Here is a 19895-nt window from a genome sequence, read left to right on the forward strand (position 1 = left end):
GACCCTGATGTGTGAAGGAATCTCTGTGTTGCAGACCCAGCATAAAGGAGAGGATACTCACTCGGAATTTGGAAACAAGTTCAGGTAGCCATCTGTAGAGGTGACCCTCTTGACGAGTGTTGCTGATGAGCCAAGAGTGTGAGTGTCCAACAAGAAACACAGTCCACCCCCGCCTCTTCTCCTACCTAATCTCTTTTCACTTCTTGCTCATCATCCTTAAGCCACAATGGCCTTCCTTCCCTTACTCTAACACCCGACTCCGTGTTCCTGCATTTGTCAGCCCTCTGCTCTCTTGCACATTTTAACATCTGTGAACCCTTCTCTCTTCTCTCTGTTCATTCCTTCACTCATTCATTCAACAAATATTTATTGAGTGTTTACTAGCTACCAGCTCAAGGCACCACAGATTTATCAGGAAACAAAACCTTTTACCGCCAGTTCTAAAGTCACCTCCTTGGAAGCGTATTTCCTTCCTATTACATGGATGTCTTTTTGTTACTTATTAGAGCAGGTTTCACACTCTGAGGTTATTGTGTTATTTCCTGCATATTTGTTATATATTTTTCCCTTAAAATACAAGCAACTCAGAGGGCAGGGACCATGCCCCTCAGGTTCATCACTGTCCCTCCAGGACTTAGAACACTGCCGGACACACTCTGTAATACTGAATGACCAAATACAGAAAGAAAAAAAAACAGGTTACAGATTAGACAACGGCTGATGTAAAGTGCATTTCCTTTCAGGAAGTAATATTTATAGAGCACTGTGGCCATTCTTCAACTGAATGCCAGGTTGGTGTGTTATTGCCACATTCTGTAGCCACTCTGCTGTATTAGCTTTTAAAATCCCAATTTCTTTGTTTAGATACATTTCAAAGTTTTACTGATTAGTTGAATTTGTTACATGTTTTGCTTTACGAAAATGCATTTATGTGATCAGTGATGAAGACACAATCAAAACCTAAAGTTTCCTTGACTTCACTAGTTAAATAGCTATCCATGTGAGGCCATCACCATGGAAAGGATGCTGGTATCTGGTTGTTATTTTATATTTCACCTAAGGCTAGAATGAAGTATATGAAACCCCTCATTTTATATCTTGTGCTCTAAACATTTCAAAAGCATTCATTTGTTTATCCTCAAAGTAAACAATTAAGCAGACTAGAGGCAGACTTTATAATGATCCCCCTTTTTTAAAATTAATAAGACACTTGTGGTGCAGAGACAATAAATAACTCCTTACCGTTATGCCATTTCAGAATAGACTGCATATGACAAGTTGAGGTTCCGCATCAGATCTGCACCAGGGATTATGGGATGTGGTGGCTTGTTCTACAGCTGACTGGCCATTGTTGGCATTGGCTATTCCAGTGAGAAGTGCCTATTAGCTTAAGAAGAAGGTAAATTTGGTCTCTGGGATCCCCTATTATCATTATCTATTCTTCTGGCCTGTTCTGTGTTTCCTATTAAGTCCTGATTTCTGCCTGCTCTGCTTCTGGCTTGAAAAGCCTTGTGATGCACTCAGTATCCATTGGTTAGAAGCAAGGCAGCAAACTAAAACGCAGGCAAGCATTCAGACCTAAATAAGGACCGACTCTCACCATATTCTGTGTCCATGTTGCAGTGTGTTTATCCACTGATAAGAGAGATTTTTCAGGATAATGTAAAAAAAATCCAGAGTCTTTGGCTCTGTTTTGAGTCATTTGAGCTATAACTTCCAATTGTAGTTTCAACTATAACTGTCTCCAGTAGTTGGGAATGGTAGCAAGATTTCCAGAGATGCAGACATGTAAGACAGAGTGCTCACACCTCTATAGCTGATTGCTCTAACTCCAATGTACTGTTTATCATGGTTCTATTTTAGATTAATAATATTACTCAAAAAATATCTGGCATTGGATCTGCAAGATCAGAAAGAAAGAGTCTATAATTCAGACCAAAAGAGGACTGATGGAGAGAAGAAGAAAAAAATAAGAGAGAGAGCAAGAGGCCACCAAGCATGGGTCATCATCTAGGCCAACATGGCTCTAACTGGAGCAAGAGGCCTAGGGGTAATGGGCCTTGGAGGGCTTGTGCAGGCCTTACAAAGAGGGTTGAGGAGAAAGTTTATCGGTCTTGACCCAGCTCTTAGTGCTGTTGATGGTGGGGTTGCATAAGAGCCCAACAGATTGCAGGCGGCACTGTGTATTGTTAGCATCAGTTTTAGCAAGTTATAGGGATGATCTTAACTCCCTACACCTTGCATCTTAAAAACAGTTTTTAAAAAAGCTTTTCCTCACCTCTTTATAGCAGTGATGAGCAAAATTCAGCTTGTGACCATCTAAATATATCAAATTCCCAATTGCATTGTCTAAGTCTTATTTTTGTATCTTAATAATGCTGGTAAACAGGGCAGAAGGGCCTGCTTACTATCTGCATTACCCTATTCCACACATCAGGCTCCACAGCAGAGGGCAGAGGTCCTGTGGTGAAGGGAATAGTTTTATAGGTAAATCTGTGGATTTGCCTGTTCTTTGTGAAGGTGTGAACAGTTAACCGTTTCTAAAGTTGTGTTTTCAGGTACAAAGTTCTTTCAGATTCACAATCAAATTTTAAAAAATCAAGAGGAAGAAACTCTAAAATCTGAAAAGCAGGACTTCCCCATCTTAAAACAGACATGTTCACGAGTCTATTAAGGTTCAGTAGGCAAATTCTAGGAATCAGTGAACTAAAATGGACTGAAATGGGTGAATTTAACTCAGATTACCATTGTATCTACTACTGCGGGCAGGAATCCCTTAGAAGAAATGGAGTAGCCATCATGGTCAAAAAGAGTCTGAAATCCAGTACTTGGATGCAGTCTCAAAAATGACAGAACGATCTCTGTTCATTTCCAAGGCAAACCATTCAATATCATGGTAATCTAGCCTATGTCCCAACCAGTACACTGAAGAAGCTGAAGTTGAACGGTTCTATGAAGACCTACAAGACCTTTTAGAACTAACACCCAAAAAAGATGTCCTTTACATTATAGGGGACTGGAATGCAAAAGTAGGAAGTCAAGAGACACCTGGAGTAACAGGCACATTTGGTTTTGGAGTACGGAATGAAGCAGGGCAAAGGCTAATAGAGTTTTGCCAAGAGAACTCACTGGTCATAGCAAACACCCTCTTCCAGCAACACAGGAGAAGACTCTACACATGGACATCACCAGATGGTCAACACCGAAATCAGATTGATTATTTTCTTTGCAACCAAAGATGGAGAAGCTCTATACAGTCAGCAAAAACAAGACCAGGAGCTGACTGTGGCTCAGATCATGAACCCCTTATTGCCAAATTCTGACTTAAATTGAAGAAAGTAGGGGAAACCACTAGACCGTTCAGGTATGACCTAAATCAAATCCCTTATGATTATACAGTGGAAGTGAGAAATAGATCTAAGGGACTAGATTTGATAGACAGAGTGCCTGATGAACTATGGAATGAGGTTTGTGACATTGTACAGGAGACAGGGGTCAAGATCATCCCCATGGAAAAGAAATGCAAAAAAGCAAAATGGCTGTCTGGGGAGGCCTTACAAATAGCTGTGAAAAGAAGGGAAGTGAAAAGCAAAGGAGAAAAGGAAAGATATAAGCATCTGAACTCAGAGTTCCAAAGAATAGCAAGGAGAGATAAGAAAGCCTTACTCAGCCATCAGTGCAAACAAATAGAGGAAAAGAACAGAATGGGAAAGACTAGAGGTCTCTTCAAGAAAATTAGAGTTACCAAGGGAACATTTCATACAAAGATGGGCTCGATAAAGGATAGAAATGGTATGGACCTAACAGAAACAGAAGATATTAAGAAGAGGTGGCAAGAGTACATAGGAGAACTGTACAAAAAAGAGCTTCATGACCTAGGTAATCACGATAGGGTGATCACTCATCTAGAGCCAAACACTTCTGGAATGTGAAGTGGGCCTTAGGAAGCATCACTACGAACAAAGCTAGTGGAGGGGATGGAATTCCAGTTGAGCTGTTTCAAATCCTAAAAGCTGATGCTGTGAAAGTGCTGCACTCAATAGGCCAGCAAATTTGGAAAACTCAGCAGTGGCCACAGGACTGGAAAAGGTCAGTTTTCACCCCAATCTCAAAGAAAACAAATGCCAAAGAATGCTCAAACTACCGCACAATTGCACTCATCACGCATGCTAGTAAATTAATGCTCAAAATTCTCCAAGCCAGGCTTCAGCAATACATGAACTATGAACTTCCAGATGTTCAAGCTGGTTTTAGAAAAGGCAGAGGAACCAAAGATCAAATTGCCAACATCTGCTGGATCATTGAAAAAGCAAGAGAGTTCCAGAAAAAATATCTATTTCTGCTTTATTGACTATGCCAGAGCCTTTGACTGGGTGGATCACAAGTAACTGGAAAATTCTGAAAAAGATGGGAATACCAGACCACTTGACTTGCCTCTTGAGGAACCTATATGCAGGTGAGGAAGCAACAGTTAGAACTGGACATGGAGCAAGACTGGTTCCAAATAGGAAAAGGAGTCCATCAAGGCTGTATATTGTCACCCTGCTTATTTAACTTCTATGCAGAGTACATCATGAGAAACGCTGGGCTGGAAGAAGCACAAGTTGGAATCAAGATTGCCAGGAGAAATATCAATAACCTCAGATATGCAGATGACACCACCCTTATGGCAGAAAGTGAAGAGGAACTAAAAAGCCTCTTGATGAAAGTGAAAGAGGAGAGTGAAAAAGTTGGCTTAAAGCTCAACATTCAGAAAACGAAGATCATGGCATCTGGTCCCGTTACTTCATGGGAAACAGATGGGGAAACAGTGGAAACAGTGTCAGACTTTATCTTGGGGGGCTCCAAAATCACCGCAGATGGTGATTGCAGCTATGAAATTAAAAGACGCTTACTCCTTGGAAGGAAAGTTATGACCAACCTAGACAGCATAATTAAAAGCAGCGACATTAGTTTGCCAACAAAGGTCAGTCTAGTCAAGGCTATGGTTTTTCTAATGGTCAGGTATGGATGTGAGAGTTGGACTGTGAAGAAGGCTGAGCGCCGAAGAATTGATGCTTTTGAACTGTGGTATTGGAGAAGACTATTGAGAGTCCCTTGGACTGCAAGGAGACCCAACCAATCCATTCTAAAGGAGATCAGTCCTGGGTGTTCATTGGAAGGACTGATGCTGAAGCTGAAACTCCAATACTTTGGCCATCTAATGGGAAGAGCTGACTCACTGGAAAAGACCTTGATGCTGGGAGGGACTGGGGGCAGGTGGAGAAGGGGACGACAGAGGATGAGATGGCTGGATGGCATCACTGACTCGATGGACATGAGTCTGAGTGAACTCTGCGGGTTGATGATGGACAGGGAGGCCTGGTGTGCTGTGATTCATGGTGTCGCAAAGAGTTGGACACGACTGAGCAACTGAACTGAATTGAACTGAGGCAAATTTAATATCTTAAAATATTAGTTTTTGGGTCCTTTATGATGGTTTATTAAAGACTTTTAATCCTATTCTTTTGGGGGAATTAGAATGAGAAGAAATACATTCTTTTCCCACTAAGTCATCCCACTTCTATCATGTGAGGAAATAATAGTAAAGTTTATAAAGCTCTAACAAGTGTTCAGTCTTTCAGTAATCTGCCTTTGGTTTTAAGGGGGTATTTTAAAGCACAAATCAGGTCATAATAATTCTTTCCTTTAGAACAACCTATTGACCTCCATCACAAGCTGAAAAAGTTCAAGCCAACTTATCAGAAGGATTGGAACTGTCAAGAAATGACTTTTATTTCCTACCATGGCCATCACCCTTGATTATATTTTGGGTAGATGCTATTACTTTCTGTTCCTATTGGCTATCAGAATATCTTCTTTTTAATGTTTAATAATTTGCCTAGTATATATCAAAACTTCTGTTTCCTATTTAATTCAAAGGATAACCATTCTGTTTAGCTAAGGTTCAGAAAATAATTGGGGAGATGGGTGTCTGAGCTGTCTCTTTTTCTGACTAAATTCTCCCTTTCCCCCTTTGGATCCTCTGAAGTCCAGGTGGGGAGGAAGGGAAAGAGGAAGGGGTGCTATGTGCAGTTCTCTGAGAACTTTAATGCTCTGTTAAGGAGTGTTCCAGTGTTAATGGCATTTTTGCACATATACTCCTTGGGAAAGCCTATGCAGCCTTCCGCATCGCACTGCTCCCTGACTCAGGAGACTCTTTCCCCTCCTTGCTTCCTTTCCTGCAGTAGACTCCTGCCCTTCTCCCTGGTAGGGTCCTCTTGGGCAGGGTCCATTAACGATGACTGGACTGCCTTCTCCAGGTTCCATGTGGCCCAGGGGAAAGTATATATGTCCTTGCCTTACCAAATGGAGGCACTTGATCAGCTGCCTGCTCGTGGCTTCTCGTCTTGCCTTCACAGGCAGCTCTTGCCAGCCTCAAGCAGGCACTGGCTTCTGTCTTCACCATGTGCCCTGGACCCCTGTATCCTTGCCTGATGCTCTCCTGAAAATGTTTTTGAGTTTTGCTCTGATGGTAGCCATCTGTTGGTTTCTATCTCTAACCAGCATATAATTTGAGAATAAAATGTCTTCTCTTGCAAGTAATTCCACGCCTTGCGTATGTCTTTTTGGGGTCTCCCTCACTTGGCTTGAGGTAGATATCGGTTGGGGGAGATCTGTCACAGCACTTCCTGCTCTTGTTAATTCCCTCATTTCCAAGTATCTTCGCAATAAGTTTCTGGCTATGGTATAGGCTGTTAGTGGTGACAAAGTTTGGTTAAACTCTGATTAAGTCTTAGCATTTCTGGTACCACACTTTAAAATGAGTCATGTTCATTACCATCCTTCTTAGCTGTAAGGTTTTAGCTGAAATTCAAAGGCAATAGGAAAGTTCTATTCTACTTTCAGTTTCAGTCCACTGGCATTCAAAGCCTTTAACAGTCTTGTCAGAACATTGTTTGTTTTTTTTTTTTTAACCGCATCTCTGAACATAGCCCTCCTGCCTCTTTTTATTTTTCCCTCTAGTGTGATTTAGCTGTAGCTCTTTTACTCTTCTCGTCTTCCAAATGCAAATGCTCTTCTTTTTCCTGTCTCAGTGCCTTTGCTCCATCTTTGCTTGTTGAAATTTTAACCATCCTTGAAGGGCTTGCTCAAATGTCATTTTCTCCACGCAATCTTTGCAGATCTGACTAATGTGACTAAATATAATCTATCTCAATACTTGCTTATAGCACATTTTGTTCTTGAGAGATCCTTGGACTGCAAGGAGATCAACTAGTCAATACTAAAGGAAATCAACCCTGAATATTCATTGAAAGGACCGATGCTGAAACTGAAGCTCCAATACTTTGGCCACCTGATGGGAAGAGCCAACTCACTGGAAAAGACCCTGATGGTGGGAAAGATTGAGGGCAAGAAGAGAAGGGAGTGACAGAGAATGAGGTGGTTAGATAGCATCATCTACTCAGTGGACATGAATTTGAACAAATTCCAGGAGATAGTGGAGGACAGAGGAGCCTGGTGTGCCATGGGGTCACAAAGAGTCAGACATGATTTAGCAACTGAATAACAGCAACAAAGCGTTCAATAATGCCCTCTGTTTACACTGTAGTATGTATACTGTCTGCCACACTAGATTGTAAATTTGCATCCATTCATTTATTCCTTAATTCAAAACTATTAATTCAGCTTTTCAGCACCAGAGAACATATTTAATGATGTAGAGAAAAAGATGAGTGAGGCATGGTCACTAACCTCAAGAAAATTATTTTTGGAGGGCAGACAGAACATAGACATGTGAAAGTAGGAGTTTATTAAAAGATAGAATAGGCAAAAATCTCTCCCTTGAAGGGGCCCGCAGTTTAACTCAAGAGAGACAGCAATAGCTGACACTTAGAAAAATGTCAATTTACTGATTTCACAAAGTTTTATTCCATATCTTCTGTGCATCAGGCACAGGAGTGGGCAATGAGAATATAGTAGAGATAAGAAAAATCCATGTTCTCATACAGCTTAAAAGATAGCAAAGAAAACAAGTAACAACAATGACAAGTGGTAAGTTTTATGAAATGCGACATGTTGGGTCTGATAAAAGGGGTCAGAAAGATATTTGAAGTGCTACTGAATTTGCGTTTATCGATATTTCCTTGGGAATTTATTTGGGATTCATTTGTTTATTACCCTTACTGAGACCTCATTAGGGATGCTAGGAAATTGTTGTAGGGATTAGCTTTATACTTGGGTGACATGCACAGTCGTCTCCTTGCTCATCAACTGGCCCCACTTCTTGAGGAGGTCTTTGAGACTATATCTGTATGGCATCAGAAAGGGTCTTATACACAGTGCCTGTAAAACTTTGAAGTCATCTCTTTCTATCTTAGAAAAGTGAATATGTTGGTTAGCACAGCCATCTTCAATTTCTACACTGAACAACCTCATCTGAGTCAACACCACATTGTATAACTTCAGCCTAAACACATTGTTGGCAAACAAAAAATAACTATTCTTGTAGTCATCAGAGTATCATACAGAATTTTGTCAATAGTGGGCCCTCAGTAAGGGTTAACCTTAATCCATTCTTGATTCAAATAGTCCTCTAGTGTTATAAAACTGGAAAACTATCTTTTTGACTGATGAGGTGTTATCACACGATGTGTTAGAATAATCTCAAGAATGATCTTGAAAGAAAATGCTAATTTTAGACTGAAAGAGAGAAAATGCTCAAATATGCCAAATTAAGCACTCTTTGGTGCTTAATTTTGACAACTAATTTATAGGCAAGTAAATGCATGCATATGTATGTATACCTGTACATGCTCTTGTGTCCATGAAGCAGAAACTGGTATCATACAGAACATTTCATTTTGGAAAGTATGGATGTTTTTAGTGGATGCCTCTGAAAATACTCCAAATCTGTAAACTCTCACCAAGAATGAGTATGTTTCCAGATATCTTCTCACAATTGGGGTAAGAGTGAGGAGCTCTTGTTAGAAATAAAATTATTTTCCATGGATTCTTAGAACACTTGAAAAATGCCTGAAATGTAGTGATAGGAAACATTAACCATGAGAATGTTTTCTTTTCTAAAACAGGTTTTTGTCTTTTTCATATATCCATAGTCAAATGCAGAAGTGATTTTTATGAACAATAGCTAAAGAAATGTTAGCGTTCAAATAGTCCCTAAGAAGAATCTCTGACTTTCCCAGAATGCATATGAATGACTCTATTAAAATGACTGATTAATAATGCAGAGTTTCTCAAAGTATTTTCTGAGGAACTCTGAATCTGTGGGATATTAATAGATGATCTTCCTCCTGCCCCCACCAGGTGGCTCAGTGGTAAATAATCTGCCTGCAATGCAGGAGACGCAGGTTCGACCCCTGGGTCAGGAAGATCACCTGGAGTAGGAAATGGCAACATCCTCCAGTATTCTTGCCTGAGGAATCCCATGGACAGAGGAGCCTGGTGGGGTACAACCCACGGGGTTGCAAAGAGTCAGACATAACTTAATGATTAAACCACCACCAAGAAAAAATAGGGATTAGTTGGTTAAATGAATTAACTTTGGAAACATTGAGTTAAAGTGAAACTTTAACTTTAAACTTTTTAGAGCTTTTCAAATTTAATATGCTTTGTGAATCTCCAAGTGTTTATATAGTCTGAAAATGAAAGTAAAGTGAAAGTTGCTCAGTCGTGTCTGACTCTTTGTGACCCCATGGACTATACAGTCCATGGAATCCTCCAGGCCAGAATACTGGAGTGGGTAGCCTTTACCTTCTCCAGGGGATCTTCCCAACCCACGGATCGAACCTAGGTCTCCCTCATTGCAGGCAAATTCTTTACCAGCTGAGTCACAAGGGAAGCTCTTACTTATATAGTATGAAGCATTTGCCAAATACGTAGGAACATGTGGTTCTGTGATCATATTAAGACCAGTGTTTTGAGAAGCACACTTTGGGAAAGACTAATGTAGTAGTTTCTTATGCCTGGGATAACAGATATTTCATGTGAATTTACTCAAACTGGAGATAAGTAAGGAAATGCTACCTAATAAAGGGAATGCCAGCATCAGTTATTGAAAATTAATGAGTAATGGCATTGTGTTTGTCACTTAAAGTTGTCACCGAGGCACCTTCAGTTCACTGTACTAGGTGAATGGAGTATGAACAAGTAAGACACCTTGTGTGTAGAGATTGTGGTCAAGTTTGGAAAAAAAATACAAAAATCAGTCATTTCAATATAATGATGTAATTACCAGGACTGAGGCATATGTAAGATAGAACAGAAACTCAGAGAAGGGGCACTTAAGCCAGCCTGGGCATTCAGGGGATACTTTCTGGAGGAGATGATGCCATAACTGACTCTGTCAAAATTTATTTATTGGGCTGAGTTGGGGCTTAGTTGCATCGTGCAAGATCTTTCCTTGCATTGCGTGGACTCTAGTTGAGGCATGGATGCTCAGTTGCTCTGCGGCATGTGGGATCTCAGTTCCCCAACCAGGTATTGAATTCGTATCTTCTGCATTGCAAGGCAGGTTCTTAACCAGTGGACCACTGGAGAGGTCTACACCATAACTTCCTCTTAATGAAAAGTGGGAGTTAACCACATGGAGGGTGGAGAGAGGAACCTTCCAGGCAGTACATTACAACCATAAGCATAGATGAGGGAAACTGGAGAGCTACAAGCATTTGATTTTTGGTATTGCAGATAGAAGAATCTGAAAAAGTATCACTTTAGAAGAAGAGTGTAGCATTTGGGAGAGGGGATGGCCAGTAGAGTGCTTGGGATACAGCACAACCACTTCACTCAGCTACAAATATAGCACTCAGGCCATGACCAACACCAGCACCTTTAGTGCAGGAGAGTTGTTTCTTTTTTTTAACTATGTCAAAGCAAAACACACCTTGAAGTGCCTCCAATAGCTAAATTTGGGTCTGTAACAGAAGAGGAAAAGAGCAGTGATGGCCCTCTACAGCAGTGCGGGGCTTCTGAGAGCAAGAGGACGCCTCTCGCTCTAGCTCATTATGCTGTAGCTGGCGGACTGAGCAGAGATGTGCTTCTCTGAATAGCAGCTCATTAGCAAAAGAAGAACTCTGACATTAGTTAAAATGTTGATAGATGTGACAGGCGGTGTGAAGACGAGATGGTGTTGTCAAATTGGAGTGGGAGCCCTCCAGCCTCGTGCCTTGCTTTATATAACCAGTTTATGCTGCATGTATTAAACTGTTAAAGAGAGAGTCTTTATTGAGTAAAACATACTAGGAAATTACAGATTACTGTTTTGTGGACTGAAACAAAGTCTAATAGTAAAAAAAGTTGCCTTACCCTTAGTGCTTGTAAATATCCAAATCTATTATTTGACTTAATCTTAGGTCTTCTTGGTTATACACCGCGTAGTTATTTTCTCTGATCTTCAAATTCTCTATTTGATCCCTTTTATCTGCCTAAAAATATGCACTGGGATCCTCCATCGGGGAACAATGGAAAAAAAAAAAAACAAACCCAAAGTAGAAACAATAAGAAAATCTTTCCTTGATCCAAGATCTTTTTGAATTACCATACAATCTTCTCTTTCTCTCATCATCTTTGATTGGCTGAAAAAGGTTTTCATTCACTGCTCATCATTTCCAAACCATGGGTTCACTTGAAACGTCTGCAATATAGTTTTAGTTTCTAGCACTATAAAGAGACAGCTCTTTCAGAGATCCTCAGTGACTTCCTGCTTCCTACTAAGCAAATTTGACAGATATTTAGTTTTAAAAAAAAATTTCATTGTTTGTTCTCCATAATCTCTCCCTGTCTGTAGCACCACTGAAACTATAGTATTCTTGAAACACCCTACTTCTTTGTACTTAGTGGTTTGTGTATATACACTTGTTTTTCCTTCTGAGGACTTGGGTTGCAACCCCAGGTATGCTACTTACTGTTACTTGGGGGCACATTATTTAACTTTTCTGAGCTTCAGTTTTCTCACCTCTAAAAGGAAAGAAAGATAATACTGACCTGATAGAGTTGACTCAAAGATTAAAATTAGGTAATCTATGTAATATCATTATCACAGTAGTAGGTACTCAACAAATATTGGTCCTTTTCTGAAAGTGGACGCCAGAAATTCTGCCTCAGCCACCATAGAAGAACCAACAGTTTTTATTACAGTATTTTCCAGGTGGCCATGTATTCCTGTGCAAGGCCATCTCTCCTTGTTGCTTGCTTCTACATTTTGGTTTATGACATCATCAAGACCTATGTCACAATTCTGCACCACAGCTACAAAGGAATATGGGAAACACAACTTTTAGCTTTCCAACCTTTGCAACAGAAGAATAAAAATGAAAATGGGAGTAGAATGGTTTAAATTTAAGCAGTTTACTACCTGCCTCATCTAGCTTGAATTCTTGATCATCATCATTACAGTATCAAATATAGAAATGATACTAAGTGTATCAAAAAGACTCACACAAGCCCCAGCTCTGCCCTCTTGGCACTTTAAATCAAGTGTATAAACGCTGATACAGATAACCACATATGGAAGCCATGTAGACAGGTAGCAGAGATGTAGCTTGCTGATAGATGGTCCAGCATTATCAAGTGTTAAGCACATTCGAAAATTAGGTTTAGAGGCAGAATAGGGAAGAAATTTGCATCTCGTTTTGAAGTGGTTCTGAAAGAAAAGTCTATGAAGGCTGTGGAATTTCAGAAAATGTTTGGCTAAGGGAAGAGCATGCTGGAGAAGATGAGGGGTATGTGAAAGAATGGAGCATATAACAAGCAGGACTCAGGAGACATGTCAGAAACTGGAGCTTGAGGCTTGGGCCCAAAGTGCACCTGGCCTGTGAGGAGTAGAGGGAATTGACTGGGGATATAGAATGGCTCATGGGAAGCCTGGGCCTTTAAAAATCTCAGGAGGATTGCTATTACCTATCCTCTCTGAGAACAGATCAAGCTGGGTCATTCTTCAAGGAATGAGTTCTCCAGCAGTTGTGAAGGGTAGCATGATGAATGTTCCCCACGCATTCCCACTGAAGCAGCTCTGTGGGTCTGGGCTTCACTGCATTTCCAGACATTTGTGTTGATCCCGTTTTGCCTCCTGATGGGATGGGAAGAAGCATGATCTCACCACCCACGAGCTGCTGCCAAGCAGCCTCTTTTCCAGATATTGTAGCTGTATGTATCAAGCTCTTCTCTGTTGCTTTCTGCATCAACACCTTATCATGTTCAGTTCCATGGGAACAGTGTGGCTTTATCACCTGTTAAACGGTGATAACTGAGCTTTCTGCCTGCCTGTAAGTGTACCAAGAGCAATGAGAAAACATAAGGCGCAGATGCAGTAGAAGAAACCTACAACTGCAGCATGTGTTCTCAACCTGTTCTTTAAAGAAATCACAAAAGGTCCCCTTCTTAACCAGTAGCCCATTGAGGATGGGTAAAATGTATGCTTTAATTCCCTGGATGGGTAACAGAGCCCCTTTATTCCTTCTGTTTCCTATATTTCCTAACTTTCCCCCACAACATCTACTCCTCAGTAATTTTTGATTTCGTTTCCGTTTTCTGATTTTGCTATCTATTTTGCTCCAGATGATTATAAATCTAAGCTGGGTTGTGAAGAGTAGTTATTTAAAATATGGTTCATGAAAGAAGCTACCAGTCCTCAAGCCATGTGTTACTAACTTGGGATGGAATAAAGAGCTTGTTCCAGAATATGTCAGCTACCTTACTAACAATACTGTTTAGCTCAGCTGACATTTATTGTTTTGGAAGAAAAAATTTATTGATGAAGGAAGCAGCGCATTAATTTTTGGTGCAAGTTCTTTGTCTTATTCAGGACTTCCCAAGTAGCACAGTGGTAAAGAACCCACATGCCAGTGCCGGCGAAGCAAGAGATGTTGGTTTGATCCCTGGTTCGGGAAGATCCTCTGGAGTAGGATATGGCAACCCATTCCATTTCCTATTCTTGCCTGGAAAATTCCTTAGACAGAGGAGCCTGGCAGGCTACAAGTCCACAGGGTCACAAAGAGTTGGACACAACTGAGCAACTAAGCACAAGTACACAGCACCCATCCTTGTCCTATTACAGACTGGCATTTTGAACAGAACTGATTACATTTATATCAGTAAATTGTTTTGCAGAATTTTCTACTAAAGTTAGACCACTATAAATATGAAGTGACAATTTAGAACCCATATTAGCTGTATTAATTACTTTGGACTCTGTAAAGCATCGTTTTACAGGATAACACCTCAGGGAGAATGGAATAAAACGCCAAAGGAATCTCAATGTGTTGGGCAAAGATACCGAGTCCAAGGCAGTCTGTTGAGGTGGGGCACTCTCTTTTTTTCCATTTTTCACACCCCACTTAACATAGCATCTCATAGAGGAGACTGCATAAGGTAGACACTCATAAATAACTTACTGTGAATGCAATCTTCTCTTTTTCAAGTTACATTTTTTCTGTGTTGTTTAAAGAAATTTAAAGTACTCAAGTTTTGGCTGGATTTCTGCAGCATGTCTGTGAGCATGCAGTGACTTGAATCCCTGACAACACCGTCTCACCCATTGCGAGAGGAGGCCTGATGAGGCTCGTGCCCTTTGCAGAAGGCATCCTTGGTTCATCATCTACTCAATGTAAGGGAGACGTTTCCATCAGAAAACTTTTCTGTTTTCTCTTTCTAACATTTGACTTCCAAGCAAGAATCACAGGTGCCCTTAACCCCCTGTTTTACACTCTCCCCTGTGATTTTTTAAAAAACTTAATTTAAAGTCAGCATGCTGAGACTCTGAAAGTTCTTTTGTAGAAAACCCCAAACTCTAGCAGAGTAGAAAAAAAAAAAAAAAACTTGACAAAGTAAAATAATCAATTGCAAGTTGGTGAACCTTTAAAGAGTATTAATTCAATTGGATAAACTGCAGTTAAATAACTTTCATCAAGCAAACTGGGTTAGGTGGTTAAAAGCAAGGAAAAAAATTCTAAAAACATACAGTGGGTAGTAGTTTATGTGTCAAGAAAAACTGAGAGAATTTTTGAAGCTCTGATGTCTAGCAGATAGCACTTAAATCATTTTTCTCCAAACTTCAGTCATAATACTTCAAAGAGTTATAGCCATAATACAAATTTTTAGACTAAGAAGTGGTGTTTGAAGTTATTTTATAGGATTTTGCTGTAAGGGCTCCAATTGATTTGTAGTAAGATAAAAGAAGAAAACTTTATTTTCGAAGCTTTGTCGGAAAAAGCTCCCCTTCCATTGGTCGTTCTGCCAATATGCCTGCAGGGCATGATGACGTAGACGCTGATATTATATGCCTATATGAACTGAGCAGGCTTACACCTCCTGCTGTTTGTGTTATGGTTAAAATCTGTCACAAAACTAGTGGTGATTTATTAAATGTTTAATGAAGTAAGACAAAAACTTCAATAACTACAAACAGAAAAGTAGAACATCACATTAAAATATAATAATACACATTACGTTTCTTTTTTTCTTCCGAATTTTCACTTGCTGAAAATGATAAGGGCACCTTTGGAAATCTAGACAGCATAAAAAGAATTTTGAGAAGCACCGACTCATGTTAACAAAGGGTATGCTTTAGTTTCATTCTTTGCTTTCTTTTTCCTCTCCATAAGATAGAAAAAACTCTGTTCCCACGCAACAGAGAATATGCGAAGCTTGCCTACTAATAGCTTTGCTAAACTTTCTATTAATAGTATATAAGACACTTCACTATCCATGTAGAACTAGATGACAGATTTGAAGTGTGGGGTTAGTGCTGCATCAGTTTTATGGAATTCTATTTAAATATCACTCTAATAAACTTTAGCAAAGTTCATAAATATGAAACTGTATGACAATACACAATTATAGGCATATCTGAAAATTGTCTTTTAAAAATAGATTCTATTTTTTCCTTCCTCTTTAGAATCTAGGATACCATTTTAATTGAAAAAGAAAAAAAAGGACATTTTTACATTGCTTACCTAGCTGCCTGTATGTCTCAAGCTAATGTCTATTTTGTGTGTGTGTATATATGCCCAGGGTAGTTGCTATTTTCATTACATTATTATATTATGTTTATAACTCTCTTCTTGTTATATATTTTACTTCTCTTACTCTCCTTCCTTCTCTATCTCTCTTCTAAACTATTTAATGGGTTTGTAGTATCAAATGATTCCTTATGTTTATTGATTCTGATTTACTTAATCCTTGTAATGGAGATTTATAGTCTAAGTGAAGGTGGAATTTTGAAAATGCAGAAATATTGATTTTGTTATAAGCATAAAATTCCAGCCTAACTATATGAACATCTTGTTTGCATTAAAATTTCTAAAAGGTCTTGCCATTTATATTATCTGATATAGCCTGGCTTACTAGAGGGTCATTTCTCTGTAGACCTGGTTGATAAAAGTTTAAGGATATCTTCCAACAAAATAATTAAATGATTTATTTGGAAGAAGGATGACCTAACAATTAGTTGATTGGCTAAATTTTTCACTTCTTAACTGTCCTTCCCCAATTTCTTGGGTTCCTAGGTGACACCAGTGGTAAAGAGCCTGCCTGCCAAGGCAGGAGACATACAAGATGAGGGTTTGATCCCTGGGTTGGGAAGATCCTCTGGAGGAGGGCATGGCAGCCCACTCCAGTATTCTTGTCTGGAGAATTCCCATGGACAGAGGAGCCTGGCAGGCTACAGTCCACAGGGTCGCAAAGAGTTGGACATGACAGAAGCAATTTAACATGCACACACATGGTGAATCTATACAGTTTTAGCTTCTAAAGCTTTGTTTCATTCACTCATTCATTCACTTATCCATCCATCCATCCATCCATCCATCCATCCATCTATTCATATTCATTCACAAAACATTAACTGAACCCTACTTTGCATGTCCTATAGAAAACACTAGGAAAACAGTAATGAGAAAAACAGATACGGTCTCTGCCTCCATAGAATTTATAGTCCTGTTAAGGAGATAACAAAAAGGAAAATAATTAAAAAGTTGAAATGGGTTCTATGAAAGAAACAAAGTGCTTTTGCTATAAAAACTGGAAATTCTTTCAGATCCATGGAAATAGAGTGATGTGTAAAGGCTGACTGAACAACAAAGTGACTCATCACACAGTTACATCTGACCAAATAACTCAAATAATTTTTATGAGTATCATTATTTCAGTTATCTTGGCATATCAAATAAGATTAACCATGGAAAAATCAGAACAGTTCATCACTTACTGGTCTAAGAACTATTGGTCTGGTATAAACTTTTCTTAAATAAAAAAGCCAGATTTTGTAACTATTTCTTTCTGGATTCAGTATTTCTTGATATTTCCAAGTTTCACCATTTTAAGCAACTTGACTTTAAACAAAATTATTGTCACTTAAAAATTAGAACTTGAACTATTTTCCATTTAAAAATGAACATTCTGTGCTATTGGGAACGTAAATTGGTGCAACCACTATGGAAAACAGTATGAAATTTCCTTAAAAACCTAAAAATAGAGTTAGCATATTATCCAGCAATCTCACTCCTGGGTATATATTTAAAGAAAACAAAAACATTAATTTGAAAAGATATATGTACCCCAATTGTTCATAACAGCATTATTTTCAGTTGCCAAGATATGAAGACAACTTAAATGTCCCTCACAGATGAATGGATAAAGAAGAAGTAACATTCCGTGTGGGGCTTCCCTCATGGCTCAGTGGTAAAGAATCCCCCTGCAATGCAGGAGACGCAGGTTTGATCCCTGGGTTGGGAAGATCCCCTGGAGAAGGAAATAGCAACTCACTCTAGTATTCTTACCTGGGAAATCCCATGGACAAAGGAGCCTGGTGGGCTACAGTCTATGGGGTTGCAAAGAGTTGGACACAACTTAGCAACTGAACAACAGCAACAAAATATTCCATGCAGTGAAATATTACTCAGCTATAAAAAAGAATGAAAAATTTGCCATTTCCAACAATATGGATTGTCCTTGAGGGTATAGTTCTTAGTGAAATAAGTCAGACAGAGAAAGATAAATACTGTATCTTTTAATTTACATGTGGAATCTAAAAAATAAAAGAAACAAGTGGTTATAATAAACCAGAAACAGACTCATGGGTATAGAGAAAAAACTAGTGATTACCAGTGAGTGGTTGAGGGAGGGGCAGAATGAGGGAAGGAGATTTAAGAGATCTAAACTCCTAGGTATAAAATAAATAAGATGCAAAGTGCAATAATGTATAGTACAAGGAATATAGCCAATATTTTATAATAACCTTATATGGAGAATAATCTATAAAAATATCAAATCAGTATTTTGTGCACCTGAAACTAATATAATAATAGTAAGTCAACTATACTTAAAAGCATGAACCTTGGAAATCACTTTAAAGTTTATAATAATGAATAATTTTATCTTTCCCTTTAATTCCTCCCCCCAAATAGAACCATGTACCATCTATAGATAGTTTGGGCATAATCTAGTATATTTAGATGTACATAAATCTTATATTTATAAAAGTGCTTTGGTCATTATGTTGGATAGTAAATTTGCATATCAGCTGAGGAATAGAGTGATGGCGTGGGCAGCCTGCTCGTAGGCCTGGTTTCCAGCTTTGACGCTCCTACAACTTTGTAAAACTGTAGAGAAGCAAATCCATTCAACTCAACAGATACTCAACAAGAGTTTATTTAGTCCATGCCATTCAAATCTTTACAAAAATTGAACTGTCTTTAAGAACATTACCATTTATTTTTGAGGGGAAAAGATAATTTCATTAGTAACACATGATGGAATAAAATCAGAGTCATGAAGAATCAACTAGGAAGTAGCATTATTCAAATAATATATAAATCATAGAGAGAAGAGTAAATCTGGAAAAGCTCCACACAGGAGCTGGCATGCAAAACAGGCCTTGAAAGTAGATAAAATTCCAGTGAGCAAAGATGGATAAATGGAGGTTTCCAGGGAGATAGCTCACCATGAACAAAAAGGAATGGAAGCAGGAAAGTATGTGTCAGCTTCTCTGACTTGGAACTGTACACGCAACAGAATAAAACATTTTGAACCTCTCTTCTCCCCTAGTATTTCAGTATTCCCTTTTCCTCCTCATGTGATTGAATTTTAAAATTGCTTTTCGGATTCTTCTCAGAATCTAATTGTCCTACCCCAATGCAAAGGAGGTTAAAGCGTCTGCCTGCAATGCAAGAGACCTGGGTTCAATCCCTGGGTTGGGAAGATCCCCTGGAGAAGGAAATGGCAACCCACTCCAGTATTCTTGCCTGGAGAATCCTATGGACGGAGGAGCCTGGTGGGCTACAGTCCTCGGGGTCGCAAAGAGTCGTACATGACTGAGCGACTTCACTCACTCACTCTCTCAATGCAAAGCAGTGCAGAACTAATTTTGATAAAATGCCCTACACATAGGTGCTCAATAAATATTTGTCCAATAAACGAATAAAAGAATGAATCTCTGCTCCCCATCCTCTCCCCCCCTGCTTTCCAGTCTCTTCTCTTGGGCCCTGAGAAATCAGCATCTCAAAGGTCTTAGAAGAAAAGTGATTCAGATAAGTCATTTTAAAGTGGGACCTCTTAGCTCTCAGTCCCCGTGTAAGGTACCTAATTTGTGGCAGCCGTGGGTTATGCTAAAGGAGGATCACCCCCTTGACCCTGAGGTGCTTCTCAGTGAAGCTGAGAAAATTTGCAGTTCATCCCTCTTTCCTTTGTCGCTGCCTGTGGCTACCGTGGAGACAGTTGAGCGTGCTACTGCACAAGCGGGCTAGCCAAGGGGGGAAACAAAGGCACTGGTCTTGGGGGAGTCCTAATCCACTCATTTGGGGAAACAGAGATCTCTAGCTTCCTAGGGTTGCAGGGTTACTTTCACCTGGAATCTCATTCCATCAGCATGGTTTCAATGTCCTCCCCTTGTCTTATAGGAT

This window comes from Capricornis sumatraensis, chromosome 2 (assembly GCF_032405125.1).
Source record: "Capricornis sumatraensis isolate serow.1 chromosome 2, serow.2, whole genome shotgun sequence".
NCBI lineage: Eukaryota > Metazoa > Chordata > Mammalia > Artiodactyla > Bovidae > Capricornis > Capricornis sumatraensis.